Consider the following 27,102-nt stretch of genomic DNA (forward strand, 5'->3'; position numbering starts at 1 on the left):
AAGTTTCAGGATATAAAATTAATATACAAAAATTAGTAGTTCTGCTATACACCAACAGTGACCAGGCTGAGAATCAAATCAGCAACTCAACCCCTTTCACAATGGCTGCAAATAAATAAATAAACAAATAAATAAATAAACAAAATACTTAGGAATATACCTAACCTAGGATGTGAAAGACTTCTACAAGGAAAACTATAAAACACTGCTGAAAGAAATCATAAATGACACAAACAAATGAAAACACATACCATACTCCTGAAACGGTAGAATCAATATTGTGAAAATGACCATACTGCCAAAAGCAATCTACAAATTCAATACAATTCCCATCAAAATATGACCATCATTCTTCACAAAACTTGAAAAAGAATCCTAAAATTCACATGGAACCACAAACGAGCCCACATAGCCAAAGCAAGACTAAGAAAAAAAAACAAATCTGGAGGCATCACATTACTCAACTTCAAACTATACTATGAGGTCATAGTCACCAAAACAGCATGGTAGCAGTATAAAAATAGGCACAGAGACTAATGGAACAGAATAGAGAACCCAGAAATAAAGCCAAATATTAATACTTAAAGCTGATTTATCTTTGACAAAGCAAACAAAAACATCAAGTGCAGAAAGGACACAATATTCAACAAATGATGCTGGGGTAACTGGATAGCCAGATGTAGAAGAATGAAACTGAATTCTCATCTCTCACCTTATAAAAAAATCAACTCACGGTAGATCAAAGACTTAAGTATGAGACCTGAAACCATAAAGATTCTAGAAGATAACATTGGGAAAACCTTTCTAGTCATTGACTTCGGCAAAGACTTCATGATCAAGAACCCAAAAGGAAATGCAACAAAAACAAAGAAAAACAGATGGGACTTAATTAAACTAAAAAGCTTCTGCACAGCAAAAATAAATAATGATACTAATAATCAGCAGAGTCAACAGCCAACCCACAGAGTGGGAGAAAAATCTTCACAATCTATACATCCAGTAAAGAACTAAAATCCAGAATCTGCAAATAACTCAAACAAATTGCAAGAAAAAAAAAATCCAGTCAAAAAGTAGGCTAAGGACATGTATAGACAATTCTCAAAAGAAGATATACAAATGGCCAACAAGCATATGGGAAAATGTTCAACATCACTAATTATCAGGGAAGTGGAAATCAAAACCACAATGCCATACCAGCTCACTCCTGCAAGAATGGCCATAATCAAAAAATCAAAAAATAATAGATGCTGGCATGGATGCGGTGAAAAGGGAACCATTTTAAACTGTTGGTGGTAATATAAACTAGTATAACAACTATGGAAAAACAGTGTGAAGATTCCTTAAAGTACAAAAAGTAGATCTATCATTTGATTCAGCAATCCTGATACTAGGTATCTTGCCGGAGGAAAATAAGCCATTATACGGAAAAAAAAAAACAAAAACTTGCACACACGTTTATAGCAGCACAATTTGCAATTTCAAAAATATGGAACCAGCCCAAATTCCCATCAATCAATGAGTGAATAAAGAAAATATGGTATGTATGTACGATGGAATACTACTCAGCCATAAAAAGGAATGAAATAATGGCACTCACAGTAACTTAAATGGAATTGGAGACTATTATTCTAAGTGAAGTAACTCAGGAATGGAAAATCAAACATGTTCTCACTCACTTGTGGGAGCTAAGTTATGAGGATGCAAAGGCATAAGAATGATACATTGGACTTTGGGGATTTGGGGGGAAAGGTGGGGGATGGCAAGAGATAAAAGACTACACATTGGGTACAGGGCACACTGGTCAGGTAATGGGTGTGCCAAAATCTCAGCAATCACCCACTTGGGAGAGACTGAGGTGGGAGGATCACTTGCAGTGAGCTGCATTCATACCACCACACTCCAGCCTGGGTGACAGAGCGAGAAACCCCATCTCAACAACAAAAAAAAGAAATGTTAGCCAGATTCATTAATTTTTGAATTCCTTAAAGGTGTTGGCAGACATAATAGTAACATTTTGTAAAATACAAGTTGAGTATCCCTTATCTGAAATACTTGAGACTAGAAATGTTTTAGACTTCAGATTTTTTCAGATTTTGGAATATTTGTATTTACTTAGTGAAATACCTGGTGAATGGGGCCCAATTCTAAACATGAAATTCATGTGTGTTTTATATATATCTTATACAGATAGCCTGGAGGTAATGCTATACAACACTTTAATAGTTTTGTTCATGAAACAAAGCTTGGGCTGCATTTTCACTGTGACCTGTCACAGGAGGTCAGGTGTAGAATTTTCCACTTGGGGCAACATGTTAGTGCTCAAAAAGTTTTCGATTTTGGAGATTTCAGTTTTCATATTTTTGGATTAAGGATGCCAACCTATATAGAAATGGCATCACAGATAGGTTATTTTGCCAAAGTCATGCATTCAGTTATTAGTAATGTGGTATTTTCAAACAGAAATATATCTAAAAGCTGCTTAGACAATGTATTTGAGCCATTTTTTAGAATAATTCATGACACATAGAGGCTAGAAGAATTTCAGTAATGGTAGTCAATATGATAGTACCACTGTGAACCAGGCATTGTTTGAAATGTTCCATTTATTGACTTATTTAAGTCTAACAAGGTCATGAGATTCTATTATAATCCCATTTAAAATCAAAGTGCTCTGAGGTAGCTCTTTCTCAAAGACATGTTGGGATTTACAACCAGGCCATCTGCAGCCTGGCTCTGCAGTCTGGATGTGAGCTACTGCTCTGCACTTTCTCTTTTCTAAACACAAATTCATGCACATGCAAACACACACAACACAAATGCATACCAACACATATACCCCAACACACTCACACAGCCTATGGTGTGATGATTGTCTTAGAAATGTTTCTACTTTGATTTATCTCTCTGTTTATCTGATTGGGAAGAAAAGGGACAAATTTTCTCACTCTTCAATTTATAATAATGACCCCAATATAATGAATGATCTAATCTAATATAGAAAGATGTTATTTTAGAGGAGTTGAGGTACACATTTTATACGATTGAAGCCAATATCTTATCTGTGCAATTAATTTCGTGGAGTTCTCAAATTATTACAACTCTGATTTTGTAACTATTAGCAAACAATATATTTTATTTCAAACAAGTATGTAGTGACTTAATATAGAATCTGTGCTGTCTTCTAACTCAGAACAAACAAATGAATGACATTTTTTACTAGCAATAACTTATTTTTGTTGCGTAGTCATCTTATGTATAATGATTACCTATTAACAGATATTAGATATTTAATGCTTATTTTGGATTTATTTTTATTGTTTAAGTCTTTTTGTGATTATAATTTGTTTAAACCATATAATTGTTTGAAAATACACCTAAATTATAGTCAACTTTATTTTAAGAAGATCATAGAAATGGAAATAATGTTCTAACTGAATAGGAAGAACATTTTGTTTTCTTTCATGATATATCCAGGCAAATCATATTCTATTTTCTTTTATCATTTGACTGGCTAAACTAAGTGAAAAATGTCTGTAGAAATGATTTTTATCTGCTCAAAATCTGAAGACCTAAAAGAATGGTAGCTGTTGTAATTCTTTTTTGCCTTAAAATACTCTAATGATGAAGGGATGCTGGATTTTATTGAAAGCTTCTTCTGCATCTATGGAGAAATGCAGAACCAAAATGACATACCATCTCATCCCAGTCAGAATGGCTATGATCAGGAGGTCAAAAAATAACAGGTGTTTGCTAGGTTGCAGAAAAAAGGGAACACCTATACACTGTTGGTGGGAATCATACACTGCAGCCACTGTGGAAAGCAGTTTGGAGAGTCTCAAAGAACTTAAAATAGCTTCAATCAACCCAGCAATCCAAATACTAGATACATACCCAAAAGAAAATAAATCATTTTACCAAAAAGACACACACACTTGTATGTTTAACACAGCATTATTCATAGTAGCAAAGACATGGAATCAACCTAGATGTCCATCAACATTGCACTGAATAAGGAAAATGTGGTCCCTATACACCATGGAATACCACACAACCATGAAAAAAGAATGTAATTATGTCCTTTGCAGCAACATAGATGCACCTGGAGGCCATTATCTTACATGAATTAACACAGGAAAAGAAAACCAAATACCACATGATCTCATTTATAAGTGGGAGCTAAGCGTGTTTACATGGATATAAATGTGGAAATAATAGTTGCTAGGAACTACTAGAGGGGGTAGGGTAGCAGGTAGCAGGTCAACAATGGTTGAAAATTCACCTATTGGATATTATGTTCAATACATACCCCATACCTCAGCAACACACAATTTACCCATTTAACATACCTGCACATGTACCCCTGAACCTAAAATGAAAGTTGAAAAAAATATTCTCATGGTCATTTTGAATTATTGCCACTGAATTTAAATCTGTGACCTATAAATACTACAATGAATTTTATATTCATGGCATGAACATGTTTGGTGCCAGGTAGAAAGAGAAACATGAGCCACGTACACATAAAGTTTTCATGAAGGTGGTCATTCTAATATAATGCCCCCCGTAATAGTCTTGTAATTCACCATCAGTGAAATAGCAGTTTTTAAGGCAGTATATTCTGAGGAAAAATACTGTCTTATTTATACACAGATGGGGAATTGGAATTACATTTAGGCTGGTTGCATGTACTTGTCAGTAGATCACTACATATGGAATAGAACATGAATTTAATTGCTGTTTTGTTCACAGGGTAACTTTTGGCCAACTCCTTCATCTTTATTAAAAAGTAGCTGAATGGTACTGTCAAATGACTTCACTGCTCAGAAAAAATATAAACAAATCAAAACAAAACACAATTCTTCTCCCTTGCTTCTCTGAGTCTCTCACCTACAGAGCTACTATTAGGCATTAACTCTTTAAATTGAACTGGCTTATTGGCTAGGCAGTTTTCACTTTGCCATTCTGTGACTTGGCAGTCTGTGAATTGGCTCTCAGTGACTTGGCTGACTTTCTGCAGAGCCTAGAGGCAGTGAATGAGAGAAACATCCATTGCCCAGAATTTTTAAAAAGAGATGATTGTAACGCCTAGGCCTTGGCAACCAGAAGAGCAGAGTATGGGTGGGGAGAGGAGAGGAGCCAAAGGGTAATAACAAACAAGTAAAGGGAAACGGTGAGGGTGAGAGGCTAAACACAACTTTCATCTAGCTTAAAATTGTGCTGAGGCAATAGCAAATATGACTTGCCTTCTTTGTATGCAAGAAAAATTATTTTTCTTACTTTATTCATTCAGCAAATGGTTATTGAAGATTATGTGTCAATCAGTGTGAAAGGCCTGGAGAGTCAACAGTTAAGAAGTTTTGATACCTGGTCTGCTGGTGCTAACAGATTAACTGAGGACATTAATGAGGGAGGCAGACAGACCAATAATTATAATGCTGTTAGATAAACATAAGCAACAATGGAAATATATAAGTACTATATAGTTTCTAAGAAATTGCAAGGGCACAGGAAAGGGAAGAAAATATTTTCTTTTCTCCTCCTTTTCCTTTAACTATGTTATCCAGCCCTTCTACATTGAAGGAAAACCCTACTTCCAGGTTGCATCATCACATTGCCCTGCATGAAGTGAGGTGTGGCAAAAATGAACTCCACGCAGGATTCCTGCAAAAGAATGCTACCTATGCCTATAGGGAGACACCCGCTCAACTGCCCTTGACTACCTTGGGCTTCAATCTGCTCTAGCTGGCTTTCATTCTTTCCGGTCAAAAGAGCAAGTAAAAGAAAATGCAGCTGTTCTCAGTCCGGGCGCGGTGGCTCACGCTTGTAATCCCAGCACTTTGGGAGGCCGAGGCGGGCGGATCACGAGGTCAGGAGATCGAGACCATGATGAAACCCCGTCTCTACTAAAAATACAAAAAAATTAGCCGGGCGTGGTGGCGGGCGCCTGTAGTCCCAGCTACTCGGAGAGGCTGAGGCAGGAGAATGGCGTGAACCCGGGAGGCGGAGCTTGCAGTGAGCCGAGATTGAGCCACTGCACTCCAGCCTGGGCGACAGAGCGAGACAACGTCACAAAAAAAAAAAAAAAAAAAGAAAATGCAACTGTTCTCTCTGAAAAAATGTTCCAGGGACAAATCATCCATATGCAACTTCACCCTCCATCTGCAGACAGCGTTAACCGGAATCTGCAGATTAGTTTTCGGTCCTGACCTCAAGGTTGGCATCTTTTGCATGTAGATATTTATCTGGATGTCCCTAGGACTTCAAATCCAGTATGTCAAGAAGGGAGTCCATCTGATTCTCCACTACCCTTACCCTAGACACCTCAAACCTACTGCTCTTTAGGTATGACTTACATTGTCCATCCGTTTACTCAAGCCAGAAATTCAGGTGCCTTCTGTAGCCTTCCTTTTCTCTTTACCCTCCACATCTAATCCATCACCAAGTCCCGTCAGTCCTACCTCCAACACTTCTCTATTTGTCCATTCCTTTGCTCCTTCTTTTAGGCTGTCACCATTTTTCATCTGGATGGTGAAGACACCATTCTCACTTATCAGTCTCAGCTCCATCAGCCACCAAAGAGACCTTTTTAAATATTTTATTTGCAAATCTGATACTGTCATTTCCCTGTTAAAATTCTTCGACAGCTGTTTTTTTCCCCTAACAGTGGTTTTTGAAGTTGTTTATAGTGGGCAGAAACCTCATTCAAATGATATTTTATTCCAATTACATGGAATTGATTAGATGTAAAGTTTAATGCATGGTACAGAGATGTAAAGAGAGTGGTGGTCTCAGGTTTTCTTCCTGATAACCTCCGTGGATATCTTGCTGGGTAACACAAGGTACCTCAGTGCATCTGCAGGGAAGAACAGAAACAGCTTGAAAATCACTAATCCGTAGAAAAAAAATGTATAAACTGTCTTGTTGCTTGTTATGTAACCTCTTATTCACCTGTTCAGGCTCATTTTCTACACTCTGCATATTTACAATTCATGCTGCAACCACAAGTTTTGCTATTTCACATGTACACTGAGATTTATCATACCTCTTTCTGAACACTGGTCCCTCTTTCCAGAATGTGTCCCCCTATCAAGAACTTCAAACAACTGGCTACTCACCATCTGAAGCTCAGTGAGCATCATCTGTTCCATGTCAGATTACCACTGCCCACCCATAGGACACGAAAACACTCCTTCTCTATATGCTCCCACTGCATTCCTACCTTCACCTGTATAGCAGATTGTTTTGTATCTCTGTCTTGACATCTATTTCTCTAAGATACTTGCTGAGGCCAATTGCTGGTTTCCATGTCTTCATTCTTGATTTCTGATTACCTAACACAGTCTTTCTGCCCACAGTGAGTCATTAATCAATATTTGTGACATGATTAAATGGATAGCTTGCTCCTTAAATTACTGTAATTAGAATAAAATTCCTTTCAAAGATAAATAGACTCGTAAAATATTTGACGTAGTGATATGGGCCTTCATTTTTAGATTAAATGAGGATTCAAATGTAAGTTTATTGATAATAAAATGTTTGAAACAAAGAAGAGACATACAGGTTTTCTAAAAAAAAAAAAAAAAAAAAAAAACTCTATTACTGTCCTTTTCAAATTGTTTGAGACCCATATATTAGATGTGAGATTTTCTTTTTAGCTTCTTTATTTTATTATGAGTTAACTTCAGTTGTTTGAAAATAGCATGCCCAATCTCTAGCCCATTCAAAGTTTCTCATCTCTACATTGTTGTACTTTGAGCTGTGGTAGTCAGTATTACTACATATAACTGTTAAGTTTAGCTTACATTCCGGTAACTGGATGTTTAAAGTCAGAAGTGATAGAAAAATGAAAATATGATTTTTTAAAAAATATTCACTCATTGTTTTATTTTGGTCAAAATGCTACAAATCCTTAGAAAATTCTAAAGTATAGAGTTGATCTCTTTTTAACTATTAAAACCTGATGAATATTACAGGATATGTCCTAAAAGTATAACATTAATTAATTAGCCTTCACTGTAAGCAACAGGTCATCTCTGTTCCAGGTGGGACGTCAGTACACCTAGAGGAACTAGAGAGTTGAAGATAGCCTTAAAGCTAATGCTCTTTAGGCCGAGCATGGTGGCTCACACCTGTAATTACAGCACGTTGGGAGGCCGAGGTGGGCCGATAATTTGAGGTCAGGAGTTCAAGACCAACCTGGCCAACATGGTGAAACCCTGTCTCTACTAAAAATACAAAAATTAGCCAGGCGTGGTGGTGGGTGTTTGTAGTCCCAGCTACTCAGGAAGCTGAGACAGGAGAATTGCTTGAACCCAGGAGGTGGAGGTTGCAATGAGCTGAGATCGCGCCACTGTACTCCAGCCTGGGTGACAGAGCAAGACTTTGTCTCAAAACACGAAAACAAACAAACAAGGCTAATGCCCTTTAGATGAAGTTGTAGAACTCCCTGGATAGAGGTCAATGACTTGGGATCTAAAACTGTTCCTTCTCTTACTAGCTGTGTGAGTATTCAGGCTAATTACTTCTCTAATACCTAGTTTCTACTTCAGGTAAACAGGAATGACTATCTCATAATGAGATTAATTGAGATAATGTCTGTAAAGTTTTCAGCTTAATTCCAGGCACAGAGTAAGCATTCAGTAAATAATTATTATTTTTGCTATTTAACTTTAACATATAGAATATTTGTCCTCTGAAAAGCTCAATCCCGATAGCAGGGCTGCCAAGAAAAAAGGTAAAAGGAAATGCCCAGGTATGTTAAGAATCTTGGAAAATGTCAAACATTGATATTATAAGAAATGATGTTTAATTTTGTTCATATTCTTATTAAAAGAACCTCATGGGATTTGGAGATATATTGGGAAGATACATGGTGCAGGTTAACGCAGACAGGGAGTGCAAACAGGACTTTGCAAAATACCTGAGAGTTAGCCATTGCTTTTACACCCGAGTCAACAGAAAACTGAATCACATTTATATTTCCACTTAATCTTGGCTTTTGGGTCAAAATATTTCATAATCTTTTGAGATGAAGTCCAGCATTACTTCATTTTTTGTGATGCATAGTCATGATTCTTCATTTGACATGGCATTTGGAAAGGCGTTTGAGTTCCCTTCTTAGAATAATGGATGATGCCTGTGTTTCTCAGATAGAATATTGCCATTGAAGGTATTTCATATGGTGAAACAGTGTTGCTGGTTTATGTACTTCAATTGCTTTATTTTGTAAGTTCTTGAGCCACATGGGAATTTAAATAACTTGACAATTTTGATTCAAAGCCTTCTTACCTGATCATTTACAGTAGAAAGATCCATCTCTGCAACTAATTCATCTAAAGCCAGCTGTTGACTGAAATCAAATATTTATTCCTGTGCCTCTTTTCTGACTAGATGCTTTGCCAACATTTGTATCTCTTGTTATCTCTGGAGAAGGTCAGTTATTTGCAACTTCTCTGAAACCTGTACCTTTTTAATTCTCTTTTAAAATGCGGATTATTTGGCTCTATTTAGCATCTGTTATGGAAACAAGACATGAGTCTTTTATTTACTAAACCAGTAAAGATTAGAAAAATTGAGTAAATACTTTCTTCTTTGTCTATGACATCATAAATTTTCAACGTATGTGTTACAGTATCACAGGAAACATATTCTAATGGAGCTGAGGTTTTAAGGCTGGTACTGTATAATACATGAAAGTCTGGTTACACACACACACGCATACAGACACACACAGACATACACACACACACAGTCATGCACAGACACACACACAAATACCCACCCATCCCCCCCCCCACACACACACACAGAAAGAGAGTGAGAGAATATAAATTATTTTAGTTGAAGTGCAACTTCAGTTTTCCCAACTACTATTTTTGATCAGCTATAGGGGCAAAAGTCATATTAGATCCTGTGGAAATAATGAGGATAAAAAATACATATTCCCCATTTCAGAGTGTTTGTAATCTGGTGATGTGATATATAAGTATGATATTTGCTGCAAATTACTAATTTAAACAACAATTTTTGAAGTTGCTAAATAAGTGGTTTAAGGATACATATGTTTGTGGGTCCTTCCTGATTGGTTAAGTCAAAAGCCCAATTATTTTCTCAAGAGCCAAGTTTCTTTTGTTGCTCCATCATGTCATCCTTGGTTTTGGTGTTATGCTCACTCTAGTGATCAATTTATATGCAGCACTTCCAGGCATTACATCTCGAATAACAATGACTAGAAGAAAATAAATATACACCATGTAATCTTGTGAATATCCTTCGTAAGACAGAGGAAATCCTTCCCTGGAGATAGTCCATGAGTCTTCCCTTCTATCTCTTATTACCCAATATGGGGATCATAATTGATTTGAGCTGATCAATTGATCAATGTTCAGGAGCTAGCCACAATCCTCTAAATATGAAGATAAGCTCAAATTGCAAAAAAATACATATTTTATATATATATATATCATAGTTTCATGAATATTATAGGAATATTATTGAAGTGTTATTGAAATGTAAAAGTGGCATGGGGTTTACAGGCAGGAGAAAATGACAATAATCTATGTGGTTGTTAGATAAATGAAGAAAGTGTCAAAAAGTTTCAGCCACCTTATTTATAGAATTTTTGTCATCTTCATCTATCATACCATACCACCTCTCACATTTGCAGGCATTTATTTAGAAGATTATTTATTTTCTGTTGTGACACCATACTGGAATTTCATAAGGACAGGAATAGTGACAGTCTTATTCATCAATATGCCCCTCTTTGTTAAATAAAGAGTGAATGAATGGTTTTGGAGACTTTGTAGAATTTTATCAGCCAAGAAGAGAGTATTCCAGGTACAGGGACCATCATTAGCAAAGTTATAAATCAGGAAGGCTCAGACACTTGCCTGAATCTCCAGGCAAGTATAGTAGAAGGGTGAGAATCCATGCTGGGATTATAGTTCAGAGAATGAAATGCATGATTTTTTAGTTTCCATTAAGGAGAATTAATATTTCAGAGTTGGATGGTGATTGAGTAAGGGCACTATTTTAGTAAGAAAATCTTGGCAATGAAATGTTAGATATAAGAGGAAGAGAGTTGATATGGGACTGCTGACTAGAGGCTGTATCAATATTTGGAAAGAGCTAAGATCCTGATTTGGGATTAACGGATGGGAAAAATGCAATAAATACATATCTAACAATGTTACAGGTGAGAATTGAGAGGAATTATAAATAAATAGGAAAGGAATAAATTAGCAATGGAATAACTAAGAGAAACAACAACAGAATAATAGATATCAGAAACAAGCATTATATTGTTTTGTTGGTTTTTTTTCCAGGAATCATGGGTTGCAGAGACAGCATGTTGTAATGAAAAAAGGCAATAGTTCTTCTAGTTGAATGACTTGGGTCCAGATTCCTGAGTCATCTATATTAAAAAATGTTTAATATTAGAAATTTTTAAGAATGACACAATCATAAAAGTCAGATTAAATGCCTTCAAAAATTAAGTAAATTATTAATGATTTATAGAAATCTCAAAAGGAGTCTATGATTAAGGAAAGAGTTAGAATAAGGTTATGGCGGGAAAAGTATAGAATGGGAATTAAAAAGGAAATGTTGGAATACATTAACAAATTTTGCCCAACAATTATTCAGTTGTTGCCTAATATATGTCTTGGCTTTAACCATATATTTGTAGAACAGAAAAGTGTTTTATGATGTCTTCCGATCTTCTGTTTTGCATTCAAGAGATAATAATTAAAATTGTTCAGATACGTAAAACCTGCTCAACTTTTTAAGAGATTTTAAAAAAAGAGATTTCATAAATAGTCTGTATGTAACTGGGTCACAAATATCAGTCTCCACCCAGAAATTATTCTTGCAACTAGAGTTAATCACATATAACAAATAGTAAGCTTATTCATTTTTAGTTTGTCACTTTATATAGACTGTATTTGACCAATGCCTTTGGTAATACATGACTTATTTCAAGTACATTATAATATCACTATTCAAATTATTTCCTTACTAATTCTAATCTCTAAAAGAGTTACTCATAAATTCAGTTTTTAAAACCTGTAATTGCTTTTGGCTTACCTCTGAACCCTGCTTAAAAATTTATGATCCTTTTACATTTTATACAGCCTAGAAAATGTTGCGGGTCTTTGCATAAGTATCCACATGTCAAGCCTCATCTTCATGCCATTTATTAAAGCACTTTACAAAAAACTCGTGTTTATAAGTAGCAAGAGAAAACTGCCAGTTTACATAATTTTGTTTGTTTGGAGGGAAGAGGTATTGAGATTTTGAGTTAGGGGCTAGCAGAGAAATAATACAACAATAAATGCATATTTAGCTGTGCAGAGAGGACTTATTACACTATTAGATATAGCGTTTTGGAAAGGAATGGGTTAGCCATTAATTAAAATTAGAAGATTAAGGAAAATATGAGAAGTTTTTGGAATACATATTACTGATAAGTATATTTAGCTTTCTTGTATATAAAACTTCTCTGAGCTTTAATATGCTAATTTCCAATGTAAATATCAGAGTTTAGAAAAGGATGCTATACACTGTAGTCACTAGATGTTTTTAAATCATGGCTTCTATTTTCAAAGAGGTGATACATTGCTAAACCTAGTTATATGCTATAAATAACAGCTAATATTTATTGAGTGTCTTTAATAGTTTCATGTTTAGTAGCTTCACTTTTGTTATCTCATTTCACTGTTCGTAACTCTGTAATGTAGTGTATTAACTTTTTTTTAATACATAAGGATTCAAGCCTTTGAAAGATCAGTTATGTTCCTGGTGTAGTAAATGTCAAAATCAGAGTTAAACTGTTTGTTCTACCACCAGTATGCTTCCCTGCCTTCCCTTACATTCAGAATTTGTTAAGCTCAATATATGGAAGCTTTCTGCCTGAGAGTTGGCTGTTGGGAGTAACGTTATTTTTCTATTTTTCTTTCAAGAGAATAAATATCTCTATTATTTTTAAATGAATGACTATTACCTACAGAGCTGAAAGTGGCAACAACCAGGACATTTCCCCAAAACAAATATCTTTAAAGAGAACCAACATTAAAAGTTTATTTTCTTTCAGAGAGAGAATTGATGGGAGGGTTAAATATGGGGTTAGTCAGTGATGTGCTGGCAAATGTTTTACAACTGGCTTTTTGAGGTGGGAAGGCAAAGCCCTGGTTTGTAGTATTTGCATGTTCTTACAGTGTCAGTACCCCCATGGTAGCTTATTTCAAGCTACAAACCTGATGTCACTGAATGTGGAATTGGAAAGAGATGCCCAAGAACACACCTTTATATAGAATTTTTAGGTTACACAATAGATATAAATGCCCTCAAGAACATGGATAATAGTAAACCATTAGGAAGTAACACGTTTTGAATGGTTATTGCTTTTGTTTTTAATATGATTAATTGTAAGTTTATATAATTTAATTTTTAATAATAGTTAAAAATTGGCTCACAAATTCCAGAAAATTTAAGAAATGACTCTTGCAAGTCAGTGCAAGCTGGCTCCAGCACGCCACTGGGGTGGATTGGAAGAAGATCTAATTTAAGTCATGTAGGAAATAAATTATCTAAGGGAATATTTTAGGTCTATTTTAGTATTCTTTTCTCTTATTATTTTGAAGTTTGGTATGAGCATTAATTTTAAGGTAATGGAAACAGAGGTATTTTTCTCTAGGAAGGTTACAATGCATTTCTTGCCGATTTACATTTATCACTCAGATTTATGGTGTATGACAGTCAAGGAAGCCCACATGATTCATTGTTAGAATGAAGATCAAGAGTAATTTTACCCCAGGGGTGAATGAAAATAACAGAATCTATTTTTGAGGATCATTGTCATTTCTACTACTATTGACTATACAGGATTTATGAGTTATCTGGCTTCTTATTTTTACTTCAATTCAAAAAGAAATATGATAACTGGGTTTAAGCATAAACTAAACAGATGTAGCTCCAGCCTGTGGCCATTTGGAAGGTGGTTTAGACTACTGAATGACATTAAAAAGGTGGGGAGTACATTTTATAATTTGCAATATAATATGGGAAAAATCTACCATGTTATTTTCTGGGTTATTAGATTAAGAAAATATTTTACATATTAAACTAGAGAAATGGTGAAAATATATTCTTCAGTCTTATTTCCCACCAGACTTTTAAATACTTGTTTTCTTAGGAGATAAAAATGATGGCAGTATCTTGCTTGTTTATTATATTTTTATAAGGCACTCCATAATAAATTAAATTATATAACATATTAATCTTCTATGAATAAATTCTCTCACTGTTTTTCTATATTTGTGATATTAACTCTGAATATTATATAGTGTATATTTTTGGACATTTTCTTTAGAAAATCTGAAACTATTGGGAGGCCTAGGCGGGCAGATCATGAGGTCAACGGATTGAGACCATCCTGGCCAACATGGTGAAACCCTCTCTCTATTAAAAATACAAAAATTAGCTGGGCCTGGCAGCGGGCGTCTGTAGTCCCACCTACTCAGGAGGCTGAGGCAGGAGAATTGCTTGAACCTGGGAAGTGGAGGTTGCAGTGAGCCAAGATCGTGCCACTGCACTCCAGCCTGGTGACAGAGTGAGACTCCTTCTAAAAAAAAAAAAAACGAAGAAAATCTGAAACATGCAAAAAAAAAGAATGAGAAATAAATCGTTCAAACTTTCAAACTTCAACTAGTTCAGATTGTCAAATGATTTTTATATCTGGGTTATTTTTATACTTTCAAGTTCTTTCACTTGGTTTTGTGTAGATTTGTTTTATGACTTTCTATGGATGTACATTGATATAAAGATCAAGTCAACTGTTTTGATCATTGATTTAGATGATGCTGTGGAAAAGAAATATTTGCAATGGTGTCTATGTTTTTTTTATTATTGATATTCTACATAGACATCATGAATTGGACCTGTGGTAAATGTTCTTTTCCTGTAGGTTTCGGTATAGTATAACAGTCATAATATACTTTGGAGTCATATAAGCTTGTTACTTTTAGTATGTATTACTTTCTTCCAAAAAGTACAGTATGGAAAGAGAGAGGAAAAATAAGAGAACTTTATATTGGAGAAACTGACAAACACTACCTGAAGCCAAGTGGACCAGCTTAATATCAATGTAATAAATCATATTTTTAGTAAGTATTATTGATGTGGTGTGTTAAGAATGGCGTTTTCCCTCTGTGGTCTTCTCAAAAACACATTTCCTTAGTCTAACCATAAGAAAAGTATAGACAAACCCCAACTGAATGACATTCAACAAAATGCCTGACTAATAATCCTCTAAACTGTTAAGGTCATGAAAAACAAGGAATATCTGAGAAACTGAGAGAGCCTAAGAAGACATGATACATACAGTGTCTTCAATGGGATCGTGCAACAGAAAAGGGACATTAGGTGAAGACTGAGGCCATCTCAGTAAAGTATGGGCATTAGCTAATAATAATATTAATATATTAATATTGGTTTATTAATTGTAAAAAACGTACCATACTAATGTAAGATGCTAAAAATAGGGAAAACTGAGTGAAGGGTATATGTTAACTCTCTGGACTATTTTCTCAACAGTTCAGTAAATCTAAAAATATTCTAAAATAAAAAGGTTATTTAAAATAAAACAATGTATACAACAATGCAGATATATTTCATCATTCACCTAAAATGCAGCCAAGTAATCTAGAAATAATTATGAGCGTGTATGAGATATTAATCTATTTAGATAAAGTTCAAGGATAGGCAAAAATAATTCATGCTATTATAAATCAAGAAAAATGGTTTCACTTGGGAGAGGAAAGTGACTGTAGACGGAGCACAAGGTGTGTTTTGGGAGGGCCTGCAGTATTCAGATTCTTGGTCTCTATGTTGGTCCCAAGGATGTGTTCACCTTGGAAAAAAACAATTGAGCTATAATTACTATTTTTATATTTGTCTGTATATATAATTCAATAAAAGCAAAAGCAATGAGAGTATTTTTTCAGTATCATTTGGATTATATACATTATAAAGGGTTTTTAAGCATTAAACACCAAAATGCATTTTGTGTAAAATGATTTTTTTAAATTAAGAAATGATATAGTATTAACCCATAAGTATAATAATGTGTTATATTGGTGTATCTTTTTTACATTATTTAAATTTTTACCATGTCTCTTTTTAAAAAAAATCACAATACACATCCTTAGAAAGACAAAGGTATTCTAGAAATAAAGAGATAAATCTTAATCAGATTTAGGAAGGGATATCTGCAATCAAAAGCGTTGATCACCATGTATTTGACTTAGGCCTAGGCTTATGGTGAGTGTACTTCTGTAAATAATTATAAATCAACCGTACAATGCTTCACATTAAAAAAAAATAGAACAAAGTTAATGCAGTCATTTATTCTCACTAGTAGTGATGCATTTCTCCAGTCCCTGATGGGCAGCCCTCTTGTACCATACACCTCATATTTATGTGCCTCTCATGATGACCTGCCTGCATATGTAAAAATGACCTTTTAAAAGTGAATAATGCCTTAGCTTAAACCTCTTTCATGACCCCTCCTCACTATCTAGATAAAAATCTAAACTGCTAAACAAGACTATGGCACAGACTGTTAGTTGTCCCTTAACAAATTACTGATTCTTCTTCAATATAGTAATATCCAAATGGTAACTAGGCAAATGACCACCCTGTCCCAAAAACCTACATTTCTCAAACTCTCTTGTAACTAGTAGATGTGACAGATAATGTAGACCCAGCCAATAGAGTTTAAGTGATGTGAACAACTTTCAGGAAATATCCTCTGAGGAGGTGTGTTTGATTTGCTTCCCCTTCTCCCATTTTTGCTGCTTGGAATGCAGACGTGATGGCTGGAAGTCATCTTGGACCACAAGTTAGAAGATGCAAACTGAATATGCACTGGACTACCTACTTTACATGAGAATGAGAGACTTCTAACTCATTCAAGCTCCTTTTATTTTGAGTATTGAATCTAATCCTAATATTTTGTTTCTACCCCCATTCAACCTTTGCTTCTTTGCATAGGAAACTAGATAATGGACTTAATAGGAGAAGATAAAATTTAGTGGCCTTTTTTTCCCTAGCATGTAACAAACTACTTGACCCATAAGAGTTGCCACAAAAAGTGTCTTTTTTTTTTTAACTTGGTTAAATATAAATATCACCTCCAACAAAAATTAAATTCAGAGATACATTGAAAAGCTAAAGAAAATCTCAAACTATCTTCCATCTCCATTGGTTCAGGAGGGGAAAAATAAGAAGAAGGAATTTGAAAAATACACAACGGAGAGAAAAGGTAAACCTCAAATATTATGAGTAATTTCTGAGTGAGAGAGAATATACTACATCCATTAAAAAGAATATGATTCTATGAAAATATGTAATAAAAATAAGAAAGGGTCCTCATATATAAACATATTATGACCACGTTTAAAACTTCAGTAAAAGGGTTGAATGGTAAAACCCTAAACAGTATAAGACAGAAATAGAAAAAATGAGGAAAAAAAAGAAAAACATTGTGGGATCAACCCAGGACATCCATTACCCAAGTATTAGAAATTATCAGAAAGAGAGAGGGAAGGATTACAGAAGAGAGAATGATCAAAAACATAATATATAAACACATCTCAAAACAAAAACAAACGATGCTCAATATATACTTATTGAAGTATGCATATATGCATTCTTTATCTCATGTACACCAATCATAATTATTGATCATATATTACCTGCCAGAATATATACTAGCTACTGAAAAGAAAAAGAGAAATAAAATGATATTTCTGATTTCCAGTCTCCACCCATCACTCGGCTCACTTATTTTTTATGTTAGTTAACTCAGGCCTGTGGTAATGATAAATGTTTTATAATATGATAATAATGAATGCTTATTTTCTCTTGGTGATTGTGTATATTAGCTGATAGACATTAAGTCTATAAAATTTACTTGTACAAATTATTAAAAAGAAATGTATAAGCAAGAATTTTCAATGGATGATATATCTTCAAATCAATAATTGACCTTTTTTTTTTTTTTAAAAAAAGAGGTTTTTATGGTCCCTAATAGTTTAGCGTAAAAATAAAGCATAAAAAGAGATGGACCTATTATTATAGACATATATAGAAGCCTTTGTACAAACAAGTAAAAAGAAAGAGAGGAAGTGTTAGAAGTAGTGGTTTGACAATATCTGATAACCAAATTTAGTGCTTCATTTTCCCCCAAAATATTTCTTTACTCAATTTGTCTTATGAAAACTCATGGATATGGTCTGTGGGATTGTCCATTAAAACACTCTAGTATGGAACACAATAAAATAAAACCATGCAATCACATGACTCATGGTAATGTGAATTTGGAAGATAGTAATTGACGATTTTTTTTTTTTTTTTTTCTGAATGCAACCCACATTTTCAAATGAAGGTGGTCAAATGAGAAGGCTAAATGTGAAAAGAAGTGACACCCTCTTGAAGATCTAGGTGGGTTTAGGAAAGGTCCTTATATTCTTGGTATCCATCATTCCCAATTCCTTGGATAGGGATGATAAGACAAGTTCCAGCCACCAGAATATCCCTTGAATCACTATTACTGTGCAGGAAACCAGCCAGTCACAGAACCCAGACTTGTACCTATTTTGTATTTTAGACAGAGCATACAGTTGCCACCAGGTGGTGCCAAATTCCAACTGGGACTTGGATTTGGAGTACACAGTCAGACCCAGAATTCCAAACCCCCTAACTGGTTAGGCTTATCTAGTTCATTTCGTTATTCTCAAAATATCATCACCGCCTTTTACACCAATGACTCTCTTTGAGCCTTCTTACCACATTATGAAAGGATTTTACTGCACTTTAATTTCTGCTGACTGAAATTCTGCAAGTACACTATCTTCAGGCAATCATGGAAGAAGAAGTCAACTGAGTAGTTAGATTGTATAGCTAACTTATAGTATCTTTGCCTATCTTTGGTTCAATTACTTCTTTTCTTATAGCACCTCTCTTCTTAACAGGTGTAAGATAAGTGTTAGCTATCTTGTGAAAACTGCTATTTTCCTCCATAATCTATCATGTCACATTAAGCGCCAAAGAAAATAGAAAGACGTTCTAACAGTAGTAATCACTCTCCAAAAAAAAAAAAAAAAAAAAAAAAAAATTACTAAAGTACTTACTAGACACACTAGAATAAGGGAAAATCATTATAAGTATAATGCCAATATCTAAAATCCAGTGTAATTAGTTGTCACAAAAAATATGCTATGAAAAGCACACATTTCAGTTAACATATTTATATCCACCTTGCCAAAGTGGCTTTTTAACAGTTTTAAAAATAGCCACTTCTATAATTTTTGTGTCTATTATAAACAACTATAAGCAATTTAAGTAATCAGCCAATTATTGACTTAGTATCATACATAAGTGATATATTTGTGCTTAATGTTTCTGTAGTAAACTGTTTGGGAATTTATTTCATTCAACCTACATTTATTATGAGATTACCAACTGTCTGTGCACAGAATAAGATTCCTTTTATTGAAGTCTTCTTTAAGAAGAAAACATATCCAAATGCTTTTTGTAGGAATATTTGAGGTTAAAAGAACTTAGAATTTTTATTCCTTGGGGCTTTGGAATGAGAAATGTCTGCATTTAACTTTATAGGAGCCAAGTGATATTTTAAATTAAAGAGCTTAGATTGTTTGAAAGAAGATTGCACCTCAGCTATTTTTATATACGGAAAAATCATCACAAAATCAAACTGATTTATTTCTTTTAACTTGCTGAGTTCTTAGTATAGTTCAGCTACTGTTTTCCTCATAGAGCTCTAAAGGTAAATTAGAAATGATCTACATATATTTTGGTGTTTAAGGGAGACAATTAGCATGCCTCTTGCCAGCCCAGGTTTTAAACCAATTGAGAATAAACTTAGAGTAAGCAGATTGAAGCTGAGATAACATAACACCTAAGTTTCTGATAAATGGCAGCTTGAAGAATGACTCATGTGCAGTGGTGTGCTTGAGCCAGCTCATAGGGGGCTTGTGAAAGCTAATTATTTACACATTCCCCTAGTTCCATGTTCAGTGAACTCATGTTGGTGCCTTGAAATCAAATTGTATGGGAATATTTGCACTATGAAAATTGGTAAATGACACATTGGGGATTTTTTTACCCTGGAGAGCTGGTTGTTAGACATTTAACAGAATGCTACCCGCTTTCTGCAAGGATATCTTAGTCTAAATACTGAATCCCAGAGTTACCCATTCAGTCCCACAAGATGAATATTCTCTGCACCTGGAGCTAAACAAGTGGCTTCTCTTCACATAACTTATTCATCAGAGGAAGGGAAAAGGAAGACCTTTAATTATGTATGCTCTTTCCAAACTCTCCTGTTTATTCTGCCTTCCCAAGGACAGAAGAAGTGAGGATGTGAGAACTTGGAAGAAAGCATTAGGAATGTGAATGCATGTTCCCCCACCTGTTGCCTCCCACCTTCTGCTTTTTGTTCATTTTTTGGAATTAACCATTAAGAACTGAACTTTACTAAGGGTGTGATTGTTGCCGTATGGGAAGGATATTGACGTTTCTTTAGGGCATTTTCTAATGCTATCCCAACACCAACCTGCTATCCCAGTACCAACCATTGTTTCTTTGAGTACCTTCCTGGGAATACTGGTGATGAGGTTTTGTGGGTTTTGATGTTGTTGTTGTTGTTGTTCCCAGAAAGCCCTAACTATTGGACCCATGTTTGAAAATGAAATATTTGTAGATTTAAATTCAATTTTCCCTCTGCAAATACAACTACAGAATTTTCTTGCACGTTTTTTTTCCACAACAATATGTGATTTCACAATGGAAGGCATTCCTCACATTGTACTGAGAAGCTCACAGTCGGGTAACTCTCCAGTGTGACATGTATGTCTGCCCACTATATCAACTCCAGCCTCACTTAGGTTTATAGGTTTTTGATATTTCTACAGCTGTTGTAACAGTTTCCCATGAGTGAGGAAAAAAAAAAAAAAGCTCTGAATTCTCTTGTTCTTCATGGAACCAACACTTGTACAATGTCCAGACAGCACTAGGGAAACATTAAGCAAATAGAAAATACCTGTGTTCACTATTTCACTTTCTCCATAAAGCACTGAAATTGTTCCAAATAATATAATTAAATAAATTCCGAAGGTTCTCTGTATTCAATTCTAAAAATTTACTTGCTAATCTCTTTCTGATCCTATATTATTTCCAATCTCACTGTCTAGTAGAAGCTTTGAAATTTGATGAAAGACAAAAATAAGATACTACAACAATACATATGCATATGGAACTCCAAGACATAAAGATAAAATTTATGTAAAGAACTCCAATAATAAAATGCCAGCAGTAAGAGTCCCTATGTAAATAAATCTGCTCCCATTTTTCTAATTATATGAGTGAAATCATATTGAAAAATTAATACTTTTTAAAGCTGAAATCCAGAAATATAGTCTGAAATCAAATTATCTTGCCCTTGTTCATCTAAAAGTCTAAAGAAGTAGTATTTCCTTCTTTTTTTATTTCTTCATCTCTCTCTCCCTCCTACCCTCCCCAGCCCTTGCCAACTTCTCATTCTTCCCTCTGCTCACAATCAGGGTTCTTTCAGCAGTTCAGTGTGGGTTTTCTCATTCTCTCTCCCCTGCCACCCTCCTCATAGTTCTTTTAAAGTCTCAGATGTTATATTAGTTTGATTCCAAGTCTTTCATGAACCATACTTTAAAATGCTCGAAGAGTTCATTGGATGCACACAATTATCAAAAGCACTGGCCCCACAAAATAAAAGTTCAAACATGAACCAGTTTGATTCCAGGACCTAGTAGTTGGGGTTTCTCAAAGAGCATCCTTTATTTTTATTCTATTTCTTTGTTGGCTAGATTTCATTGTCAAGTACATTATTTTTTAAAGAAGCATTCAAGATATCTGTAGTCTGTGTTTTCTTGGTTCCTTAAGAGTTTCTGTTTGTTGTCTCTTTAATTGGATAATTTGACAATCTTTAAATGTCAAATATAAAATGTAATGTATTTTCTCCTTCAGAATGTATAGACCTACCCACTGAATATATTTTTATTGATATATAATACTTGTACATATTTTCAGGATACATGTGATATTTTGATACATTCGTGTGATATATAATGATCAAGTCAGGATAATTGGGGTATCTATCATCTCAAACATTTTTCTTTATGCAAGGAATATTGCATTTAAAGCTATTTTGAAATATACGGTAGATTAATATTGATTTAATCCTTTGAACATAGCTTTTTCTTTCATCTTCTGGGTTGGTAAATTTTGGTCTTTTTTATATTCCTTGAGTACCGGAGGTTTGAAACTATCTCGTCTCTTGTATTTATACTTGAATGGCAGCTTGGCTAAGTTGACATTCTTGGATCAAAAAGAGACAGTCATCTGAGGGAAGGTTGGCTTAACTTGCAGTGGTTTGAGAATGTACCATTGAGCCAGATCACTTGATGCTTTAAAAGAGTGACAGATGTTATAGCTGAAACACCTTCACATTCTAACTACTGAGCGGGTTGCTGAAGTACCTAAGATAATATGCATGTCCTCCAACCGAGAGCCCCAGTACTTCTCACTACACAGGCACTGCCATGCATTCTGTAGTTCAGATCACTCTTCCTCATGGCTTAGATTGGTCCGTCCAGATTGAGTGTGGAGTGTAGGGCATAGAAGAGTGTTTCATTACTAAACTCATCCTAAGTTTATGAAACGAGAATAAGGACAGTATAAGAACTCTCACAACTTTAGGCAAACCAAGAATTTTATAGTACATTTAGAAATTTTCTATCTTCTAGTCCTCAAACATATATGTTATAGTTATTACATAATTTCAAATTATATTTCTTATGAACAGTTTTGTTCCTGTCAACACATTTTAAATAATATGATATTATTGGCAACATATTTTGTAATTCTAAATTTTGTCATTGACAGACATCATTTTAAAGGAAGCATGCCACAGTGCCCTTTATGTTTATTTGCTTTCCTAATAGAGAATCTACATTTAAATAATCTCACATATTATACAATTAAAGTATTCAAAACTTTTCCATGGTAAAGCAAGCCAATACTTTTTCACATTTTAACATTTTAAATTTTGAAACTTTTAAGCATATATTACAACAGAAAATAATATAATAATACAAGGTACTAATGATCCAGATTTAAGACATGCTCTTGTTTGACATATTTGCCTAGGGCTTTTTTTTTTCTTATTTAAATGACACAGATACAACAAAACCCCTGATTCCCTTGCTGTCAAGCCATTCTCCTCCATCTCCTTGACACTGTAGCTTATCCTTCCTGTTGCTTTTGAACTTTTACTGCATAGGCACTCATGACATTATGCAGTCTTATGTGTGTTTGCAGAATTTGCATAAATGGTATAATTTCAGAATTTATTTTAAATTATGATAGTATTTAGTGATTATGGAATATAAAAAGCAAAAACAGGATTTGAAATTCTTTTCTGTGTTTGATATGATCCTGTGATGTCAAGTGTATCGTCAAGTCATTTTGCTTTTTTATTTGTGTGTTTGTTTTTAAAGAACTGTTTGAGGTTTTGTAGTTTGTGTTTTCTTAAGATCTTTGAGAGTTTCTGTCAGTTGTCTGTATACTTGAAGGATAACTTGGCAATTTTAAAGTAATCCAAGATAGCATATTTTCTTCACAATGTGTATACACCAGGACATTGAATGTTGCTACAGTCTCTTTATCATAGCTTGTCCTTTCATCTTTTGGGAAGGTACATTTTGAGCTTCATATCTTTCTTGGGTACTTGAGGTTTGAAACTGTTATGTCTGTTGTCTTTATACTTCACAGCAACCAGATATGACTTTCTTGGGTCACACTTTCTTTCCTCAGAGCTTTGTACCCATTGCTGTTCCATCTCCTGTCTTTTGATGTTGCTCTGGGAAAATCTGAGACCAGCCTGACTTTTCTCCCTTGTGCTTGAATTGCTCCTTTTGCTTGGTTCCATTGAAGTGCCGGATAATTTCTTAGTGACAATTGTTTACCAACAGATTTTATTGAAATACGTTGTACAATTTAAATGGCCAAATTCAGTAGTTTATTCCTTTCAGAGAAATTAGCCTCTTGAATACTCTTTTTTTTTCTGTTCCATAATAATGGAGTCAATATGGAACTAATCCTAAAAGTAGCATTCCTTATGATGTATATCAACTTTATATATCCTCCATACCTATTCTTTTTCAGTTTCCTTTCTAATTTATTTAAATTTAACACAGAGAGATCTTTGCCTTGGGTACTGTCCTCCAGAACACTCTACTCTGTCCCCCGCCAGCTGCTATATGGGGCCAAGCATCTCTGTCCACCTAAGGTCTATATTTCCAAAGTCTGTATTTCCCCTCTAGATTACACTACAGTACCCAAGACCCTGGAATTCCCTGACCATTGTTTTAAAACACATTTCAAGGACTCGTAGTAGCTCCTTGTCATGAATTTTCTGTCTGAGGGCAGACCAAACCACTAGTATGTTTATCCTTAGACCTAAGAAATGGTTCAACAATTTGACTATTTGCAGGGACTATGGAAAGAGCTTGGAAATGTGGGCTGGGGTATCCACATATGTACGTATGAGGTTCCTCATGGTATAGGCACAGCTGGGGTGGAAAATGGAGTGTAATGGGCTATGGTCAGGCCTTGGCAGCTAGGGTTGGTTCTTCACTGCTACATCCTGACATGGAATGCTGAGTTATCCATAAATTCTGTCTAAAAAATTGGCCTTTTAGATCTTTTATTAAGGTATATTTTTCAAGGTAACAGGATAGAATATGTAAACATTTTTAAATAGTTTCTTACCTTGAAATGATCTTTATTTAATATTTGGATATATTGTATTTTACTCTTACCATAGGCTTTGGAAATGTTAGGAGCAGGCCTGTGTGAGAAATATCTGATTTTTTCCCTTCTGTGGTCACAATGATTATGACAATAACTCAGTTGCAATCATGTCTATTCTCCATCTTACTTCATGCATAGTATTTATTAGTTTGTCGGTAGTACTATTCTGGAACTCAGTTTTTTTCTTCAGCTCTTCAATTCCTCTTCTATTTTATTCCCTTTTAATAAGCATATATCCTATTTATTTTTGTAGCACAAAGCGCTCAGGGAAATTTTTCTTCTGTTCCAAACAGCTCTTCATCTGCGTTTTGCACTATGTATTCCTTTCTTTCTTTTCTCCCCTTCCACACACCGTTTCACAATAGTGTTTATAGAGTCACCTTGCCAATTCTTTTCATCTTGCTATGTTTAAATTAAAAAGCTCTGCTTAAGAACTTCCACTGGACCTGAAAAGTGTGGTAACTTTTCCTTAACATGTTTCTCTCATGTCTAAGATTGATGATCCTCCTAGGCAAGGCCCAGCACAAAGGTGAGCTTGTTTCATTCCAGACACAGTCATGTAGCTTGAAGGCCTGGGGGCTTGGGAGCAGGAATCGGGGTGGAGGACAATTAAGGAATTTCTGCTCTTTGTACTTATTGTAGAATAAGTACACGTGTTCCAGTTCATTCCATCACCACATTCAGGGTTTATCATAGGCTTGTGGGAAATGTCTTTCTGTGTTGTATTATTCCTACTGTCCAGTGTGACCCCACACTTCTGCCTCAATAATTCAGTCCCTGTTCACCTTTCTTGTTTCACCATTGTCAACCCTGCAGTCTGCCCTATACACTGTCCACATTTTTTTTTTCGTCTTTGGTATTCTTTGTGAAAATGCGAGGGCTTTTGTTGTTTCACTGGTACCAGTGTGAGGCTTAAGGCCAGTTTTTGGGATCTGTACCAAGTCAAGATAAAACCCCCTTTTTTTCCCTTAGCTGATAGTATTTCAAACTTAACACAGTGAATTATGCCTCCTTAGTTTTTTTGTTTCTGCTATTAACTATTTATACTGTTTGTGATTTTATTGGTTACTGACAAAGGGAATTCTACTTTATTCCATCATCTCCTTTCTAAACTTTTCACTATGACCTCACTTTTTATAAGTAAAAATCATGCATGTTTGCTGTTGAAAAGGTTAAAAAAGTTGAACAGGATACAAAAGTAAAAGAAAAAAATTGTAAGTCATTTTATTTCCACTTTCCTTCAGTGCACACCGTCTACTTTAATTATTTGTTCTTACTGCCCAGAAACTTTTCCTTTGTTATTACTTCCTAGAGATTTCATTCTCCATCCTGCCATCTTAAGTAGACTTTGTACTTTAGCTCGAGCTAAAACAGTTGAAGTTAAGGAAAATGAGCTTAGAAACAACTTTTCTACTATCTAAGAAGCTCTTGCCTCTCAGATATACACATTCATATCACTGTAGAGTATATATATTTTTGGGAATTGGATTATTATTACTTTGTTGCTTTGGACAGTTGAGTCTAAGCTACCTCTCAACCTCTTGGCACACTTTGCTAAGCAATAAAACAACTTGTAATAGAAAGTTCCTCAGTGACATGCAATGAGACTCTGGTGGGTCACAACCCATTTTCAAGTGGACTAAAGGTAACTATTGTTTACTGATAATAAATATTGAAGTGTGGAATTAATTTACTTTAAAAAATCAACTATATTCATTAGTATGTTGATTAAAACAGTAAATGTGTAAAAAACTGGACAAATCTGGCCAGGCGCGGTTGCTCATTCCTGTAATCTCAGTACTTTTGGAGGCCGAGGTGGGCGGATCACTGGAGGTCGTGAGTTCGAGACCAGCCTTACCAACATGATGAAACCCTGTCTCTATTAAAAATACAAAAATTAGCTGGGTATGGTGGCAGACGCCTATAATCCCAGCTACTCCTAAGGCTGAGGCAGGAGAATTGCTTGAACCTGGGTGGTGGAGGTTGCTATGAGCTGAGATCACACCATTGCACTCCAGCCTGGGAGACAGAGTGAAACTCACTCTGTCCAAAGCAAAACAAAACAAAACAAAACACAAAACACAAAACACAAAACACAAAACAAAACAACAAAACAGACAAATCCTTATCTCGTGCTGCAATCCTGGGAAGCATGGCCATATGAGCAGATCT

At 34.9% G+C, this 27,102-nt stretch overlaps 1 protein-coding gene across 4 annotated transcripts in view; it reads left to right on the forward strand.

The window, feature by feature from the left end:
- PRR16 (proline rich 16) overlaps positions 1-27,102 on the forward strand; it is a 226,502-nt gene that overhangs the window by 180,476 nt on the left and 18,924 nt on the right. Inside the window, exon 2 of one of the 4 annotated variants that reach the window (XM_055298930.2) lies at positions 17,272-17,323. The exons of the other annotated variants lie outside the window; for them this stretch is intronic. The gene's annotated coding sequence lies outside the window, so the exon portion shown is untranslated. The remainder of the gene's footprint in view (positions 1-17,271; positions 17,324-27,102) is intronic. 4 annotated transcript variants of the gene reach the window in all.

This window comes from Symphalangus syndactylus, chromosome 11, assembly GCF_028878055.3.
Source record: "Symphalangus syndactylus isolate Jambi chromosome 11, NHGRI_mSymSyn1-v2.1_pri, whole genome shotgun sequence".
In the NCBI taxonomy this organism is placed as follows: Eukaryota; Metazoa; Chordata; class Mammalia; order Primates; family Hylobatidae; genus Symphalangus; species Symphalangus syndactylus.